Below are 21,119 nucleotides of genomic sequence, written 5' to 3' on the forward strand. Positions count from 1 at the left end.
TATGACTTTTTGGCAGAAAGACCACAACTTGTAGGAAATGGAAAAACATACAAAAACTACTCTCTTTATGGAAATCACTGATTCTATGTTGCACTATTAGATAATCTCTGTGGTTCCATGCCCACTTTGAGGGAATTAGATTTGAGATCATTATGTAGGTGCAATGAGACACCATTTATAGAACATACAGGCTTTTGTGTGGATCACATGACAACACATGACTTACAAAGAATACACGAAAGTAGGAAAATAGAAGCTCAAACAGGTTAAAAAATATTCAGAAGAAAAATATAATAAGAAATGAAATGGACAAAAAAGTGAAGTCAGTGAAAATACATCCATGAAGTCCTGTATATTTGCAAGTAATGACTGAAAATTTGAGCTTTCTAGTAGCCAAGATAAAGAGGCAAATGTGTCAATAGCTCGGGCATTCCAAGTTAGTCATCCTGGAATGTGCAGCATTTTATTTCATTGAACATTCAACCATAATTAATACCATGTTCAGCTCTGTATCCCCAGTGTCAGGTGCACTCTATCCCTGGCAGAAGACGAAGAGCTTAAACATTCACTGCATGAAACAACAAATGCACACTTTTGATCTGAATTTGACTTGCCATCATAGAGTAATAACCTATGAATTTCTCCTTGAAATCTTTAGCTGAATTAAATACTTAAGGTCACACTGAAGCTCTTGGGTTTTCACCTGTCTGTGATTACAACCAACTCAGATTGTTTCCTATCCAGATCTTTGCAGAAAAGAGTTTCTTTACTGGCTTACTAAACATGATTGTTTGTTTGCACCCAGTGTTATGCAATCAATCCAGAATTATCCCACTGGTATATTAGAGAAAAATGCTTGGTGCTGAAAGTCCCAAATTCTTATTATTCCAATTATAATTTTAATGCATTTTATTATATGTTATAATATCTATTTGGTGTGTTCATATTTTTAATGCTATTCTTCATAAATATAGGATTACAAGGTGTAAAGAAAACAGTGCAATATTATTTCTATTATATGTAAGTGCGTTTATCTCCTAGGGTTGTAATTTCATAATCTCATTCACATATAAAATGCAAATGATTAAGATGTGAGTAAAAGCATGGAAGAGGGGGGAAACAGGTCAGAGATAATGATAAAGAAAGGGAGACAAAAGGAAAAATTTATTGTTTGAGCCATTTAGACTTTTTTTTTTCCTGAATCTTTGTCAAAACCACAAAGCCGTTTCTCAAAGGGAGTATAATTGTATATGCCACTTTATTTGCAATAATTTTCACTTTTTATTTTTGCATTTTGAATTGAACCGCCCATTAAAATATTATCTTAGTTGCTGGAATTGTTAAATCCTTTGAAATAAATCATGTAATGACATAGGTACACTTCCTAAGAAATCTGTTCTGAGCTAGGAACTTTCACTTCATTTAACTGGCATTCACATGTCTTTGCTGGATTCCAAAACAATTCTGCATTGATGCATTCACACAACTGGTCTATGAATGTACCAATTTAGTTCTGACACATCGAGCATAAATTTGAGTTGGAAAGTCTCACTTGGCTGAGTTTTACAGGTGTCCCTACTGTTCTAACAATAGTAAAGATGACATTTGGGTCATTGTAACTAAGTTTAAACTTATCTTGAAAGTTTTCATAATTTTCTTCTGCTCTGGGTCAATTTTTGTGTCTAGATCATCTTTTTCCTATTAACATCTTCAATTTCACCATCATAGCCTGCAGAGTCTTGTAGGTCACAGACTAGTTGTCAGCTGGTCTTATTTCTCCTGTGATTTGCACATCTTGCCTAACCAATGTGACATAGTATTATGCCTGGTTTAAAAGTGACCTTTAGAACCTGTTAGAATCTGTATGGAAGCCTAAACCAGGGAGCTCAGGCATATGCACACTATCACCAATATTTATCAGTGGTCCTCATGTCTGACCAAATTTGCAAACCCAGAAAGGACACATGGGGAATAGTTAAGAGAAAAGAGAACAGCTTTCCAGCCAACCAATTTAGCCAAATAAGCCTTAGTGATTGCTGAAGTGACAGATCACATCTAGATGTCCAAATGAATTGTATCAGTATTTCTGGAGCATCAATTTGGGGGTAAAAGGGCAGGAATAACAAAGAGATAGCACCAAAGTGTCCATATAATGTATTATTGAGACTAGAACAAATATGATCCTAAAAAGAGGTGCTAATAATCATTATACTAGGGAGAAAAAAGCATAAACCAGGACTGTCCTGGGAAACTCAAATACCTGGTCCCCTCAGACAAGACTAACCCAATTATTTCATTCAAAAGTTTATATCTTAATACAGGAAACCACACAAATAAAATGTGCAATCTTTATAAAGTGGTAAACCATGAGAGGTGCAAATTTCAGGAATACACTAGAGAGCAGGGTGGATCAGAGATGCAACTGGCAAGTTGTGGTATGATAAAAAGTATTGGGGGAAATATTTTAAGATGCATATAATTGAAGAATGAATTGATTTGGAATTAAAATCTCTTATCAGCTCAAATGAAAATGCTCTGGGAGGTAATACACTAACAGGAAGTAATGCTCTTAATTGTTCCACTCTGGGCACATGTAGTAGGGACCCTTTCTCTTTCTCTTTCTGGTCACTAGGGACCCACTTGATACTTTGCACATTACATCTACCTACTCATATCATTCTGCAGATAAACTAAAGAAAGACAAGAATATGCTAATAGCATTAAGGTCAAGTGACACTCCTTGCCTATTCAGCACACACCAGTAATTGATTATGTGTTTTTCTCTAGTTGCTCAATGTGTCTTAGTTTGATCTTTCCAATTCAAAGATTCTTTAGATGTGTCTTTGAAATATCTGTCAAGTCCTGCCAAGAGCATCTATGGCAGAGTTGCACCCAACATGAGAATTTAACCCATGTTTTTTGCTTTGTGATTTGAATAATAACCCTTTCTGGTAACTCCCCTGGACCTTCCCTAAATGTCAATCTATGATCTCAAATAATAATGTGAGTCCTATGGCAACTAGGTCTGAGGTAGTATGTTTATATACTTTTTTATTCTATATTCAATATATATATTGCTTCTAATCCTACAGTTTCTTCCAAGACAGTGTTATTATTCCTCATGATAAAACTAAGACTTAAATTGCTAACCCGAGACCACACAGACAGGACAAAGGTGAAATCTAAATCATTGCCTCAAGTCCATACACCTGTTCTACAATGACTAGGGAAACAAGATTACTGATCACCTGATTCTTCACATGATGTCATGGTTTCCATGAGTCCTAGTTTCCAAGGAGAAATGTATTGTTCTGCAAAGAAGAGCTCTCATACCAACTCATTTTTGCACTTGCTGTAGATTCAGTACAGAAAGCCCTGCCCCACGTTGTCCACATCATAAGCTCATTCTCCAGGGTCACCTTCTGAATGGGGAATTCAGGAGGTCATCATAGAGATTATTTCTCCCTCCTCAAGCACAGACCTACCCCGGCATATGTGGGGTGCTAGAGCTTTACAAGTGCACACCCCTCATAATCGCATTGCTACATTAAGCCACCACTAAGCAGACCAAGCTCACAAAGATTTTCCCCTTTGCTTTTTATATGTTTTATAATTTCAGGTTTTGCATTTAGTCATTTTTGTATATATTAGAGGCATGGATAAAATTTTATTTTTGTGTGTGTGGATATGCAACTTTTCCAGCACTGTTTGTTGACAAGAATCAACTTTGTCAAAAACCAGTTGTCCATAGAATCTCTATTCTATTCCATTTTTATTGCTATTATCACACTCTCTTAATTCCTACCATTTTATAATGTCTCAAAATTAGAAAGTGTTAGCCTACCAACTTCACTCATTTCAAAGTTTTTATGGCTATTCTGAGTCTTTTATATTCCAACATAATATCAGCTTTTAAATTTCTATCAAAAACGGGGGAATAAAGCCTGCTAGGATTTTGATTGGGAGTGCATTAATTCTATAGATCAATTTGTGGAGGATTGCAATCTGAACAATGTTGAGTCTTTTGACTCATAAACACATTACATCTCTCCTTTTATTTAAAACTTTTTAATTTCTCCTGGTAATCTCTTTTACTTTTTAGTGCACAGGTTCTTTCACATCACTTGATCTTGCCACTGAACTTTTATTAATACAACCAAAGATTGCTTTAATAGCTTCTGTTGACTTGCATTGAACATGTAATAAACATGTAATAAACCTAACACTTCCCCATCATCACTGCCACAAAGCCATGTGTTTAGGTGATTTGTTATGTTACAACCAAAGCCCAAGAAAGTCCCGATGAAAGGACCATGTCCATGGAGAGTAAACTTTACACTGCCCTTATATGAATCAAACTCATGAGTTTATGAGTCAAACCATAGACTCAAGAGCAAACCTTGAGTGAAAATATCTTATCCCTTTGTTGGTGACTACAGAAGGAAAGAGTCATGCATAGAAAAGCTGAGGAAAATTTTCTCAGGAGATACCCCAAGGCTGCCTTTATAATTGGCCTCAGCTGCCAAGCTGGCCAAAGATTCAATGTAGGAAGCATGAAAAAACAGGGAGCTTGGTATGATTGGAAAACTAGTCATTAACAATGATAGGACAATTCTTCTCTCTAAATGGGTATTGTGATTTAAAAGGATAAGATATTTTATGTACACTTTGTTAAAAGTGAATGAAGAAAATTACAAGAGAATGCATTAAAAAATGACATGACCAAAGAGGCTCTTACTTAGTGTCACAAGAGTAATAGCTCTTAAAATGGCTGGGAGTGCTTATCTCTCAATTACTGGCCTTTATCTTCATGAAGCAATTAAAATAAGGACTCAATGGGTTAGCTTTGTCAAAAGCATATTGACTTTGGTGGAAAATGAGTTCTAAACAAATTTAGCAGGATGATTAGCCAATAGAGATCATCTATAAGAGTTTCTTACATGAGTAACTGATTAAGTAACTTTTTAAACTAAAAATGAGATAATGAATGAATGAATGCTGCAATCATCCAGGATAAAGGGACAAAGAAACAAATCATGCCACCAAATTAGGATAATGCAAAATGTGTTAGTATCTACATACAAAGATACTAATTACATGAGTTCTGTTTAAGGAACCATGAGGAATGGTATAGAAATCCTGGACTAGCAGCAGAACCATTACTGCCTTTTGTCCTTAAAGATGAGAGGAGAGTGAGGGTATGAAAATTCTCCAATATAACCCATACAGCTCTGCCTATCAAGACAGAAAACAAGGAGGAGGAGACTGGAGAGTGGATCTGGAGGAGCAAGCCAACAATACTCAGTACAGATAGACTGTAAGCTGGAGCCCAAGAACAATGAGCTCTAGAAAAGGAACAATTGCACAAGAGCGGGCTAGGCTTTAAGCTATGGAAGGAGAATCTAAAGGATAAAGTGATAATAATAGGTAGGAAGGGAAGAGTTTCTCAAATGATGTTTCTTGGCACTGTAGTACACCTAAATGTTAGTAATATGTCCATCACAAGAAGTGTTTGACCCAAAATTTAACAAAGACCAGTTTTCAAACAGGTCAACAAGAAGGGTCTGATACCCTTCCCTTGATAACCATCAGGAGATAGTATAGACCAAAAAGTTTCTGAGTTAGTGGACTGTTGACTGGTCATAGTTAAACTACCAACTAAACAAATCCTTCTTAAAACCTAATTTCATAAACCCATACCAAGGTAATAATAAGAACAAAAAATAACCTGAGAGTCTCCTGTACCAGTATCCAAAATCAAATTGTCTCCTCCAGGCAAATTTACTATTATGATTTAATAGCAGATAGGCTGTGGCCTCCAATCTCTCAGCTGATGCCTTTCCCCTTTTGCTCATGTTAGGCCAGTGATAAATGATGTAGAATTTTTCAGAGAGAGAGAAAATTATGCCCAATATAAAAAAGAGGTTGAAAAAGCTGATTACAGAGTCATTAGCCCCTGTGGGCTCATTTTATTGCTATAAAGTCATCATTCAAGTAGACATATATTTAGCTTCTGTGGCCTTAGTTTGTGGTAAGCAAAATAACCTCATACAAAATAGGGAACCCAAGTTCAAACTTCCTCTATTTAGTGATGTGACAGCCAATTTACTAAATTAGAAAAGCACAGAGCAGAAGCAGAAAAAGGTCACTGGCTTGTGTTCCTCATACTATGTGCTGCTTAGAACACATCTGGAGACAGGCTTAACCTAAGATTACACATTCTGTGAGAGACACTCACAATCCAAAATGTGGCCAGAAGAGCCAAAGGTGATGAGGAACTCAGATGTCCTGACATAAAATAACAGTTGATGGAATTGGTAGCCAGGAAAACAGCAACTTTATATGTAACAAATTCTTTTCTTTTCATTTAAGTTTATGACTGGCTATAGAAAATAGACTTATTTTCTAGCTAAATCAAAGAATTTATGGACAAACACTTTCAATTCAAGATGAAACACTTATACATTCATTCAATAAATATTAAGCAAATATTATTCACCAATTATTGTGCTTGGCCCTGAAAATTGCAAGAGTATTTTCTTAGAAAATTTTCTTAGACAATACTGTGATTTTTATGTTTTGAGCTTAATATCACCAGTGGGTTTATACTCAGAGACTGGGAGACAATCAGTGAGTGATACAGAAAGGAAATGTCTGTGGTCCTCTGTGCTGGTTTGAAGCTGTTCTGTACCCCAGAAAACCCATGTTCTTTTAATTCAATCTTGTGAACATTTTGATTAGGTTATTTCCATGGAGACGCAACCCACCCAATTGTGGATGGGACCTTTTGATTAGATGGAGTTGTGACCCCACCCTTTCAAATTGGGTCTTAATCCACTTACTGGAGTCCTTTAAGAGGGAGACATTTTGGAGAGAGCAGACAGATGCTTGGAGGCCTGATACTGAGAGCAGATGTCTAGAGATGCAGAAGCTGCTGACAGAGCCGTTTGAACCCAGAAGCTGGGAGAGAAGGACAGTAGAAGTTTCTATATGCCTTCTCACATGACAGGGAAACCCTGGACATGATCAGCCTTTCTTCAAAGTCAAGGTATCTTTTTCTGGTTGCCTTAATTTGGACATTTCCACAGACTTAGAATTTTAAATTTGTATCCTAAAAAATCTCCTATTATAAAAGCCAGTCCATATCTGGTATATTGCATTCTGGCAGCATTAGCAAACAAAATCATTCTCAAAATCACACTCTCAAACTTTAATGTTTACATGAATCACATGAGATCCTTGTTACGTGATAGATTCTGGTTTGGTAGATATGGGCTAAGAGCTGAGATTTTGCATTTCCAACAGGTTCCCAAGCAACGCCAATGTTACTAATCCTTGGGCCACACTTTGATTAGCACATCTCCAAGGTTATTGCTTCCCCCAAGATTCTATGATTTTACTGAAAACTGATCTCTTTTACTCATCTTAGAGGCACTCTCTTATCTTTCAGATAAAGGAACAAAATCAGAAAACATTTTCTTATCTGATATTTGTTATCAAAAGGTTAGAGCATGGAGCTGGCTGGGAGTTTGACTCTACATTCCTCCTTGTTATTACAGTCAGATTAAGTACATTAAGTTGCCTTGCCCACCCCATTAATATAAACTTAAAACTATACGAAAAGGATAAACCAACATGCAGTCTCCATTCAAAATCTCAGTTCTCAGATATTCCCCTTTATCTTCCATCACACTTACTCCCATCCTGTTGCAACCCTTTCCTATACTGCTAATCTTGTTTTGTTTGCCCTTCTTTTGTTTGATAGTCGGTGCTTTTGCCCAGATGCAGCCTTGGAGTATTTCAGCAATAATTCTGATGTTTGCCCTATTAATTGTACCCAGTTTGTGGACCCAGAGCCCTCAGTAAACATCCCTGTCCTTCAGCAGAAATTCATTCTCCATGAAGTTGTTTCTGCCACATAGAGGTTGAACAAATCAAAGCCACTGTGATCAGTCTGCCATCTCAGGTGACCCAAAATAATTCTCAGATTTCCAGAAATTCTTAGAGTTTATCCAATATAATTTGTAGCCATGGTCTGCTTTTCTCTTTAGATAAAAACTAGAGGACACTATCTACTAAACTAATGTTAGAGATTCCTCTGGTAATGACATTTACGATCTTTGGAAAAACTGAGATGCTTCCTCAGAAGATATGGACCAAAAAATGCAAATTAAGCATTTACAAATACAGAGACTTAGTCCATTTTATAGGCAAAAACTCCAACTAATTTCTTCTATCAAACTTCCATTCTTAGGTGATTCTATATAAACTTTATCAAATTTCAGTACTAAATTAAATAAATTGAAAAAGGACATTAGGAAATTCATTATCAATGACTTGCATAGTCAACATAATTTCCCATCATTGAAAAGAGTGAATTTACAGAAAGGGAGGGAGGGTGAGAGGGAGCGAGGGGGAGAGAGAGAGAGAGAGAAAGAGAAATGAGACAGAGTGAGATTTTAAAGTTCTAAAAGAAGAGAAACTGAAAATGAATGAGCTAATTCTTGACATAATATAATCAGTACCCTTCAATGTTTGCAACATATATTCAACCAAGGCAATAGAAAGAAGTGGCTATTTCATCCCATCTTCATGTCACATCTATGAACTCCTAAATTTCTTATCTGACAAACTCTAATAAAAACTTATTGGTATTTTTTAATTTTCTACATATTGACTTGCTTTCGAAAGAAATTACAAACTTCTTACAGACAGGGACTGTGTCTTATCCTTCTTCTGCATTGTCATCAGTGCTGGACACATATTAGGGAATTAAAGAATGCTTGTTATTTGATTATTGAAAAATAATCAAGATTTTTATCATTAAGAGATAAAATACTTTCTATTTGGTAAAAAGTGAATCCATTGTAATAATAGGTGCTAATGAGGGAGGAAAACTGTGAACATGACAGACATATTTTAGATTGCTGATCTGAATTCTGGGAAGAAGGGCAAGGCAAGTATTCTGTGGGACAGATGAGCGCATCACCAGTCCACCCATTAGAGGGAGTTGAGATGAAGAAGTCTGAGCAGGTCATCTGCTGTCTGTCAGCTCTTTCCATTGTCCCGAGTGATCCACTTCTTCAAAACTGCCTAAACATAAGAACAAAAAGGAGCGGAGATACTCAGTTGCTAAGATATTCAAGCAGAAAAGCAGGTGTGTACCATATATTCCATGTCTGCGTGGTAAACAGTTGAAATGCTCCTAAAACTGTGAGGAATTGGTAGCCCTACACTTCCAATTTTCTCTTTTCAAAAGCAAAGCTGTGTCACTGTCCTTCCCCACCTTTCTTTCCTCTGTCTCCTCAGCCCTTGTTAAGGCTCTACCTTGTGCTTCTTTCACTGTGACATTTGGAAGTTGCTCCCACACGCAGCAACGCCTATAAAACACTGAAAGAAATTCAAGCTATGAAATGGAAATGATGCCAACATAAAAGTTGCCTGACACCCAGCTCGCAAAGACTTCAGTACAGTGCAAATAAAGGTAACAGCTGGATAAACAAAAATGCTTCTAGTGTTTCTCCACTCTTACGGAAAGCTTCTCAGGCAGGGCTCTGGTGTACACGAGCTAAGGTTCCATGCTGTTATCTGCTAGAATATGAAGACTGCTCTCCTGTTGAATTGGGGAAGAAATGGGAGACTGAAGAGAAAATCAGCTGAGTTGATAAGGGAGGTGTGCAAAATAGGATCCCCAGAGCTCTTAAAATGAATGACATGAACCTGAAAAAATGAGCAACAGCGATTAAAAATAAGGTGATACTTGAAGACAAGAGCAACAGAAATACAGCAACTTGCGTAGGAAAGTTGGAAATTCACTGGTGAATCTGCTTTAGGACATTCTACTCTACAAATTTTTTTAAACACGATTTCTGTCCAGCACTACAAAAAAAAAAAAAAAAAGGAAAGATATTTATTCATGCTTACAGACTGAAAATGTGATCGTTTTTCCAGTTGGCCATACAATATGAAAACTACTTTTTCTACGGCAAAGATCATTATTAACTATTAAAAAATGTCAGCAATAGTGAAAATATTAAATTCAAAAGCTCCTGGTTTTCCATGAGCAGCATATAGAGAGATTTCCTCTACCAAAACAGAGGTTTCAACAATTTTTTTTTTTTTGGTGGCTCTTGAACTATTTGTCAACAAGTTTATTTCATTTATTCATAATTTCAAAACCATGAAATCCTAATTCCTCTTACTGTTAGACTTTGGATTCATTTGTAGTTCAACACATTGGTGATTATCTCAGGAAAAACAAAAATGAAGTGAATCCACTGAAAACTTCAACTTAATACTCCCAAATATCCCTTAAAATTAGTCCTAATACCTCTTCCTCCCATACCCCTATTTTCTTTTGTCTTCCAAAAACTCATAAGCCTGAGGTTATATATTGTCTACAGTTTTCAGATCAATATTACCTTGCAACACCATTGCTGAGCAGTTTAGGGCTTTGCGGCTAGCTACCATGACAATAGATGCACAGCCTGGAACCAGTTTTAGTTAATTAGAGTCAATCAATCCAAACTTTGCTAACTTACTCATGTGAAACAATAGTATAATGAACTAAAGTCGGCAAGATGATTGGGAAACACAAATTATTGCACCCTGATAAATTAAATGTGACTATTACAAAACCTTCTTTCTAAATGAATACTCAGGGAGGGGATATATGGGTATTTAATATAATTAAGAATATAGGGAAAAGAAACGCAAACGAGCTATTTTTTTAAAATGCCTTTTTTAAAGGAAGAAAAGTACTCAGATGTTGTATCATGGGGAACTTCTGTGGCATGTTTATGAGTCTTCACTTGGGAAAAAAACTATATTCCAGTTGACTGTGATCCTTGGCAGATTAGAAAGAAAAGCAGGAAATGCACACTACAGACTTCAGAACAATGGAAGGATGGAGCAGGAGAAAGAGGAAAAGAGAAAAGATGAGCCTAAGCTTCTCTGTCTGTGTGTGTCTGCTTCACCTGGAGTGTGGGTTTATGTGACTACCAGGTTGATGCTTTCACTAATACTTGAGATTGAATGAAAGCATTTCCCCAGAATTCTGGCAAATCTGATTTGCTATCATTGGTATCACTGGTGGCACATGTGCTCCAAATTCAAGGCTATAGACTAAATAAAATAAACAGCTATTTATACCTGTGTTAGAAAAACATAAAGCTCCATATCCTCCTTCCTTTTAGTCAAACCTTGCTGTTGCTTTAACCCAAGGAAAACTGAGACTCCTACTATAGAACTATTAATTTGGTAAATGCAAACAAACAAACAAAAACCCAAATTCGTTAAGGAGCTGTTGCATATGATGGTAATAGGCATCCTGTTCGGGACACAAGTGATGAGAAGAGAAAAGGGGCTGGATGAGGAGGCAGTGGAGGGGTTAGAGAAAATAAGTTGGAAGAAAGAGCAGAAGGATGAATTCACAAACAAGGTTCTCATGCCTCAGTTTAGGCTAGGATTTGCCCAATATTAGCTGTTGGTGATGAGGCATCTCATGTAAAAAAAATTCTCAGGGGCAAATTGTAAAGAAATGTGACTTGAAGTTGGAAATCTGACGGAGGGTCCTCTCCCAGCCCATCCTGGCCTTTATATGGTGTCCATTTCCTCATCTGCAAATTGGGGATTTGGGGTAGATGATCACTGAGGTACCTTCCAACTCAAAACATCCCAAATCCAGGTGCAGTTTCAAGAAGAGTTTTTGATAAACTTGGTCTAGTGACACATCAACTACCAAGTGACTCTGTTACTTCTGTCACAAAATCTGGCGATCTAGACAAAGGTCAGAGATATGTTTCATGAGGGCATATATTATATTGGATTTCACTGTTTTATGTTGGAATCTCATCAATTTTTCCATAAACTAAATCACAGCAATACACAATCCTCATATTTTCTCAGGTGCCTATCCATAAACAGGGCAGTCTTAAAAGGTATTCTCAGGTTGACACCACATTTTTGGTGAAAAAGTAAAGCAAAAGAGATATCTGTGGTGTCTGGGTCTTGTTGGGAGGAGGGCTGCATTTGACATCATTTTTATAAATGATAAGGGTGGTTGCCACAGTCATAAGGTAATGATGCTACAAATGAGCAGTTGAAATAATTTGAAGTTTCTAGAAGAGGGGAGTAGGAATTGTATTACTTTTGGTGTCCGATAATATCTAATGCACTAATACAGTGCATAAGCTATAGAAGATCCTTGATTAAAAAAACTGTTAGATGGTGGATGGTAGATGCACAGATGGGTAAGTAGATTTTGAATGCGTAGGTAGACAAACATATAAGTAAATGGAATGTCTATAAGTACTTATTGCCATGTATTTTATATTTCTCTGCATTTGAAAAGCTGTTTTAAATGTCTTATTTTTAGAGACTTAATTTTGGAAATGATAATATTATATGTAAAATTTCATGTAATAGGAAGATATCACAGCAAAATTGTATGTGTTTTAATGCAGTTTTATTGAGATATATTCATACACCATACAAACCATCAGAAGTATACAATCGCTGGCTCACAAGATCATCACATTTTTCATATTCATATTCACTCAGCTACTTAGAAGAAAGCAACTAAAGGAAAACAAAATAATTTTTAAAATCATAAAGATGTGTGGCTAATTTAATCCCACCTTCCACATCTCTGACCCCAATTTTGTTGTTAGCAAAAACATGAATTCTGACCAAAGGTCTAGTTTCCAGATATAGTTTATTGTTATCTATAACTTAAACCTCACAAAACCAGTTGCTCCTCCCCAAATCACATAAAAACCGTGAAGTATTTCACTGGCCATGACACCACCAATTGGTGATGAGACATGTGCTTGTGCTCTTGGCATTTCTGTGTAAAACAACAGCTGCTTCACTCACTTGAAAGCCGCTTCTGTCCCCTACTGGGGATTCTAATCCCCAGTGGAGGTGGGTGGGCATCCTGCTGGCAATGTTGCATACAAACAGAGATTCTAGATACTCCATATCTGACAGCTAAAATGAACTTGTTCTGTGAGGAATGTGGCTTCCGGTGTAAGACAGCTGGACCTGCTTTCCTTCGGGGACTCGTGTATGGAGGTTTTGTGGATGACCCCGTTCCCAGTGAATCTAACACCTGCAATCACATAAGGCCAACCACTTACACTGTGGAAACCAAAGGTTAACGCTTAAAAGCACCCTAACAAAAGGAAAATACTACGTTAAAAGTATACAGATGACTTAAAACACAAACATATTGTGTGAATGAACTGGGTCCTCCTCTTTCTCTCTCTCTCTTCTCATCACCACCAGCAACATCTTCATTATCCTCCATCTTGCTCAGCCTTCTCAGCCTTTCAAAGTTCCTGGAATTTGAATTTTTGTTTCCTTTTCCCCTTAGTCTCCCTTCTTATTACCTTATGAAACGTAATCATACACTTATGAACCTACTCACTCATTAGGCTCTAGAACTCATTTCCAAGGGAGGAGATGGGTTTCTCTTATGCACATCACATCAAGAAGTTGATGTTGGAAGGTGGCTGTCAGCCTGATGCATTCCATAGTACTTACTTTGGCCCATTGTCTCTTTGATTGTGCTTTCACTGTCATCAGAATGCACCTTATGAATGGACCTCCAATACTTATCAATCCCATGGCTGCCCTATGTAATTTCAGTGCCAGGCCAAGGCTAGCCCTCTGTGAACTCGCGATCCACCCAGGGTCTGGGACACAATGAGAAGCCACAAAGCTTTGTTTTATGTACCACTTCTGCCGCTAGTTATGTGACCCTGATGACCATACGGAGTTGTACTAAAGATAAACCTGCCTAATAAAGTTCACAGGGCCTTGTTAATATTGGTCATTACAATTAGACGTGAAGGAGTGGAAAGAACTCTGGCTGTGGGGTCCAAAGATGTGATTTCGAGCCTACCTTCAGCCAGTTGTTAATTATATGATATCACATAATCTCTCAGAGCTTGAGTATCACTATTTATAAAATGATAATATCTGTCTTTGAATCTTTATATATATATATATATATATATATATATATATATATATACCAATATATATCTGCCATTAAAAAGAAAGAGAAAGAGAAGAGATCTAAATATGACACTGACACTACTCTGACTTCTCTGAGTGGCTTTTTCTCTGTTGATTTGTGTCAAATAATTTAAGAATTTTGTGGAACAAGTTGCTACAATGGTGCATCATGGGAACATAAGTTCAGGGCACCACAGAAACTTCTAACAAATGATCCCTTTATTACTTGCAACAATAAAAAGTCCATAGAGGGTAAGTAATCTCTTTGTCACTTACTCAGCACAAAGCATCAAAAAGAGCAGGGGAAGGAGCCACATCAGGGCCAATTTCCTGGAATGTTTAAAACCATTTCCAGGTTGGGGTCGATAGATGGTAGCTCCCCACATCCCACTCCTCCCCAGAGAAAAGAGACAAATCAGTATTGTTTGAGTATGATTTTTATGCACTTCAGGGGGAGTGGCCCCACCACTGAGAATTCCTTTTCTGTTAAGCATCTGAGGCTGCTTGTTTCTAGTTTCTGGGTTTAATTTCTAGCCAAGCTTTTTCAAAGACCTAACATCTCCCCCTGTTTGTGGAACAGCTCACAATAGAAAAGGTGGGGGGCGGGGGAGTGGAAGGCTGAAGGATCGGTACTTAGCATGTCATTTGTGACTTCCCCAAAGAAGGATTTGCAGGTAGGTGATGTCTGGGCACTGGCTACTTAACAGGTATCTGTGATTTCCCTAACAAATGTCTTGTTTAATTTCCTAATAATTTCTTTATCCTATGATGTTAGGAATTAGGGGGAATGTCTTATACTTTCTAGTGGTAGTACAAGGCAAAATACATAGTTAATATAAAAAATGTAGCCAACAATTGACAGTAAAAAGCCAAAACATGTTATTAAGACAATGAATCAACTAATCATTTAGAATAATACATAAAAACAAACAGAACTTCTACGATAGCTTCTTAGAGAGCATCTAATATTTCTCCTTTTTTTCCCCATCATGTGTATTATGATCCAAAAAAGAATCTCGGTGCCTGTTTTCACTTCTATCCATAGTCCACGGGTTTCCTCTGAAAGCCCATGGTCCCTAAATTCATGTTTCCCCCTTGCTCATTTCTATCCTAATCCTTATAACTTTGTATTTAATTTCCCACTTGATCTCTCCACTTGGACATTTCACAGCCACCTCAAACACAGTTCCAAAAATAGAACCTAACCATGCTTCCCTCCCAAATGATTCCTCTTCCAGGTCTCTATTTCAAAAATTGACCCAATGTCCACCCATTTGTGCATGATAGAAACCTGGTGACCATCCTCAACAACTCCCTTTCCCTCATAACACATATTTGTGGATTATTCTTTCAAAACATACCTCTAATTCATCAATTTCTCTCTATCTGGCTCTATGATCTACCCCCCCTCCCCCAATTTAGGTCATCTTTCACTACAGCCTCTTCACTCTCTAGGCTCATCCTTGCCCTCCTTCAACCTGATCTCCTAACAGAAGCGAGAGTAATCTTTCAAAAACTCAAATCTGAATGTCATTTCCTTTTTAAAATGGATTCCAATTTCTTTTAGGTAAAGCATGGATTCCAATTTATTTTAGGTAAAGCATGAAATCAGTAGCAGCTCTGGAATTTATATGAAGAGGTCTCATTGGAAGAAGGTGGTTAGGAGATTTCTCTTGCAGCTGCATTTGCAAAGGATGCTTGTTACCCTGGCTTTATCCATTGTCACAATCCCTGAGATGGCCTTTGATCCTCTGAAAGCTTTGATCCCCTCCCAACTTTCCATCCTCAGCTAGTGTCACGGTTCCTTTCACTTAATATATGCAAGCATCATTACCTTGACTCAGCCCTACCTTCATCAAATGCACCAGCCTCATGTCCATATAGGCTGTATTTTCTCTTTGTCTATATCATCTTTCTCTTCATCCCCACTTCTATTAATATGATATTCTATTATCATTAAGAGATAAAATACTTTCTATTTGGTAGAAATCCCCTGCCCTCCCCAACCCCAAACATTTGTCCAGTTTCTCTTTGTCATTTCCTCACTAAAGATGTCTCCTCTCTAGAGTAGATTTCCACACAATTCTACTGAATTCCCTGCATTTTTCAGTTAGCTTTTATCTCCATTGCAGTAACATGGCCCTTAAAGAAATCTTTTGTTTGAAGTCCAGCTCACTCCTTAGATTCTACTGGGCAGGAACCACATCAACTTGGTTCATTCCTGAACCCTCAGAGCTAACATAGCCCTGGGTACACAGCCGGGGCCCGAAGCAAATTTGTTAATAAAGAAATTACAAAGTCCGTTCAGACCACTCTCTTCAAACTTTCATTCAGTTCTCAAAAGGACCAATTTAATTTTAATGATCAATAGATATTCTGTTAATGAGACAAATGAAACCTTTTACTTCCAGTGTCTAATTCGTTGATTGCCTGTTAAATTGAGAAAAGGACCCGTCCCTTAAGTCTAACACCATATAATTTTGAAATGAAGACAAAGATGTTTGTTTATTTGTTTAATTGTTTTCACTTTGTAGAACATGAATCCTCTAAACAAGCTCCTTAGGTGATCAATAGTCAGTCCAGAGGTATTAAACAATAGATAACTTTTTCAAAGCTTTTCCTAGAGGCTTGACTTTACTTAAATCTCCTTGTTATTACTCATTTACTCTAAATTTATTAGATACCAACTAGATACCAGGCTCTCACAATATGCTGCAGATAGAAAATAATATTTATTGAAGAGTTGAAAGTATAGTAAGATAAACTAATAAATAATTATGGTTATAGACATACTTAGAAACAGTTAATACAAGATCTGAGATAATTCCATATATAGTGCTATGAAACATAAAAGGGAATTAATTACCTTTACCTGTGAAGATTAGGAGCATCATGAACAGAAAGCAACATTAAGGCTGCTCTTGAGGATGGAAGGAAGGAAGTTTACCAGGCAGACAAGGGCAGATGGTAATTCAGGAGGAAGGCTCAAAAGTACAGGGCCAGTTCTCACAGTTAACTGCTGCCCCATGCGATTGACGCTCATTAATAAAGAGTTACTTCTTTTACAAAACACTTCTACCTATCTGTGATGAATTGTAACATCCTTTCATTTGGCTCTCAAGCTAATCAATCTGAAGGGAATTTAGACATGTCTAAGTTTCTTTCTGGGCAACTATGAATATGTGCAACTTCTCAGCAGTCAAGAAATATGGACAGCCTCCTCCTGTAGAGATGTATTTTAATGATCATCAGTGACTCTACTATAACTCATTCATAAAATCCTAAAGCATTAAAAGCTCCATCTTCATTATTACCAGATGTCTAACAGGCGCCTAAGTCAACAATTCAAAATGATTCCCTGCAAGTTTGCAAGACCAAGTGTGTCTTCAAGGACATCCAGGAATACAGTTGCCACAAGGATTCTTGGGGAAGCTGCTTAGCACTACTGTGAAAATGTCTTTTAACATTAAGGACCCTGTGCTTCCTAATCCTGCCACTGGCACCCTGGAGACAAACGTGCTTCCAAAGGGCTTAGTTTGAAAAGCAAAGGCTAAATATGTCTCTTTCAAAGCTTTAAAAATAAATATAGAAATTCCAAGATCTTTGAAGTTTCTCAGTAGACTGATTGATAGACAAACAGATAAATTGATGGAGAGATGGTAGATAGGTAGGTAAATAGGCAAACAATCTTTCAGAAAGCTGATTGTTTTGAATCACTGAATAAAATGCAAATGAATTTGGGTCAGGGGTCAAAGGAAAGAATTTTAAAATACAGTGATTTCCTTATAAAATTAAAATTCCACAAACTGCCAGAAATGAATCCATGAAAGCTTGAGAGCATCCAGCATGATGGCCACAGGGTAGCCTGTCCCTGCCACCCATCCTGGGACATCAGCTCAGACAGAGGAGCAGCCATCTGAGTGCCAGGCATATCAAGGACCAAAAAGATCTCTGCCACCAGCTTTTCAGTTGAAGTTATTCCAAACATCCCTGAAGAAAGTTTTTCCCTTTTAAAATCATTTCAATTCTCTATTTGAAGACTGCCAAAGATATGCTTTTGCCAAAATGCTGCTGAGAAAGAAAAACAAAATAAGACAAAACACCAAACTCTTTTGAGTCTGCAAGTTTCCTATAGCCATAGCCAGTAATACAATACCCAGCACTAACTGTGGGTGGGAGAATCCTGGGCATGAATGGATGTTCTGATTCCAGCATGGTTCGAAGTGACGTACCACATTTATGCATCTCCAAACACCAGTCTCTTTCCCTCTGAAGTCATCACTGGGCTCTGTGCCTTAACTGTACTAGGTTCTACCTTTAAAGCATTGCATTCGTAAACAGTTTATTTTTTCGTCAGCTGTAATCAGTTTTTGAATTCTGTTGTGCTTTATTTTTTTATCCAAGTATGGTTCTCATGGTGTAGTAAATGACATTAGGCTTTTGTAAATTCTTGCAGAATATAACAGATCATTGGTTTTATAACACAGTCGCTGCTTTTGCATTCTGATGAGATTATTAGTAGCAGCCTAGAATACAACATCCTTGCATACTGTTAGTTAAAAAAAAATAAAAGTTTACTAAATGGTCTCTTGTCAACTGTATCTGAAAATCATTATAGTTTCTCTGTTTTGGCAACATGAAGGGGCTCTTCAGCAAGCTGGTGGGTTATGTCAACATGAGGTTACAAAATCATTATCCCAGCCCTAGCTCTGTTTGTTTCACTGGGGGTTATGCCACACATTAGCATTCCTGTTGCAAACCTCAGGGGCTTAGGTATTCGTACATCAGGTGTAGAACAATTCCAGTCTTTAAACAGAGGATGCTCAAAGCCAATCTACCTAGTGGTGGCTTTTGTAGGGAGCAAATTCTTTGGGGGTAAAGAATAACCCACAGCACACTGGGACTACTCTGATTTGCCATCTCTGCACAACATAAATTAGCCCTTTGGGGTATTCTGTGGCCTCCTGTAGTGAGATTTAAAATCCACTCTATTAATAAAATTAAGCATTTCCCCCTCTTGCGCCCATTGTCTATAATGTAAATGAGCCATGTGTGATCTTTAAGGGGCAAATGGTGGTCCACGCACAGCCGTGCAGCAGCTCAGCGCCACCCTGCAGAAGGGAGAAGTGTGGGGCGTGCCAACGCGGGCAAGTGGCACAAACCAGGGCGCAGAGCATTCCCTTAAACATGCGCGTTCTTCTTTCCCTTTTTTGGGGGGGCTAAAACGATGACATTTGAAAATTGCCTACTGCATGCACACCTTACCTTTCTCTCCATACCGCTTCTCGTATGCAAATCTGCAGTGAGATCATGACAGTCTGGGCTCCAAATTGATACAGTGCCAAATAAAAAGCTATCCTCTGAGCCATAATGGCTTTCCAGAAGTCACAGCGTTCAGCATGGTCAATAATATAAAATTTTCAATGCGTAAATGCATATCAAAAGAGAGAGATTTGATTTGCTTCAATAGTTCTGGCCTATCAGAAACGTTATATGGCGTTTTTAAAAAAAACTCTTGCATCTAATTCGCTTTGTACCTGCAAGTGTGTATAATAAGAATGATGAATTTTGCAACATCCTCAATGTCTTATTTTGAAATTTCTCCCATGTGACAGTTCCAAATCGAATCAATGACTCTCACTTCTTTTGTTTTTATTTTCTTTTTCCTCAGTTTCTCAGTACATTTCTGTTTTATCGACAAGACCTTCAAACTTCATAAAGTTTAAACTTATCATTTCTCTTTGGAATTTTTCAGATTCTTTTCAGCCAGCCATTTTTAACATTCCTCTACAGATTTATTTATGCATCACATTGAAGAAATACAATGCAAGTTATTTTTTAAAATGTTTACTCTCTTCAGTGACTATACATTATTTTATTCAAACAGTTCATATAAATGAACGACTGAAATGGCCAAATAAAAAAAACAGCTTCCACAGATCCATGTTTCAGGACAAGCCCCAAATCTTTGCCTTCAGAAGCTGTGCTTATGGACAAGGAAACCAACATGAGGCCCTAACATTGGTTGCATTCTAATGGGCCAGCAAAAAAAAAAAATATATATATATATATATATATATGTGTGTGTGTGTGTGTGTGTGTGTGTGTGTGTGTGTGTGTATTGAATGCTATGCCCATGTATAGTCAGAGGATATTTTTTCCTGAAAATCAGTAAGACCAAGAATTCCATTATGCACTTATTCAATTCCCAGGCAGAGTGTGAGACTATTTATCCAGTGATCACATTTCTTTGCAAATCGATAGAGAAGCATGGAGCTCAGCCTCTAAATGTAAACAGATAAGAGTTTAAATTCCACCCTCCACTTATTTGCTGTGTGATCTAGAGAAAATAATTGACCTCTCTTAACTGCGTAGTTTTTTTCTGTGAAAATGGAGGGATAATAGTACTTGCACTAATAGATTTACTATGAGTTTTAAGTGAAGGAAAGCATGTAAGGAGTTTAAGGCAGCATGTGACACACGTAAATACTCATGAGATGCTCTCTGCCATTACCAGGATTGTGATTCACAGCGCCCATGTGCTTAGCCACCTTACCTGTGTACCTCAAGAGTTGGGTTTTGACCAGGAGGGTGAATTGCTCTTAGCTGCGGAATGTGCTTCCTTCCCCCACTTGGTGTGTGTGTGGTCCAAATACTTCTGTAAAATCTGTACCCACATGGCTTCGTCCCACTATCTATTCTACATATTCTCACACCCTACTCATCTGCTCTTGTAAACTTGCTCCTGTAATGCATTTTTGTTCTCTCATATATTTATAAAAATAAATTGCAGATTATAAGGATGGGGTATTTGCTCAAAAGAATCCACATGTACACTGACATGTGGAAGTGGAAGTTTGTTACACTTATTGAATATAACATAACCTCAACCGCGTCATGTGATTCCTTTGAAGCTCGACTCCATTTCACCCTGGAGCTGCGGGTCTCTTATATTTCTATGTGAATGAGTACACTGTGTTGTTTTTCTAAGCACCAATCAGCACATACCTGACTGCTCTCCAGCAACCTGCCAGGGTGACGAGGCCCAGGCCTCAGATCTCTGCGCTGGCCCAGGCTTTGTGTGTCAATCCCATGCT

This window comes from Tamandua tetradactyla, chromosome 18 (assembly GCF_023851605.1).
Source record: "Tamandua tetradactyla isolate mTamTet1 chromosome 18, mTamTet1.pri, whole genome shotgun sequence".
NCBI lineage: Eukaryota > Metazoa > Chordata > Mammalia > Pilosa > Myrmecophagidae > Tamandua > Tamandua tetradactyla.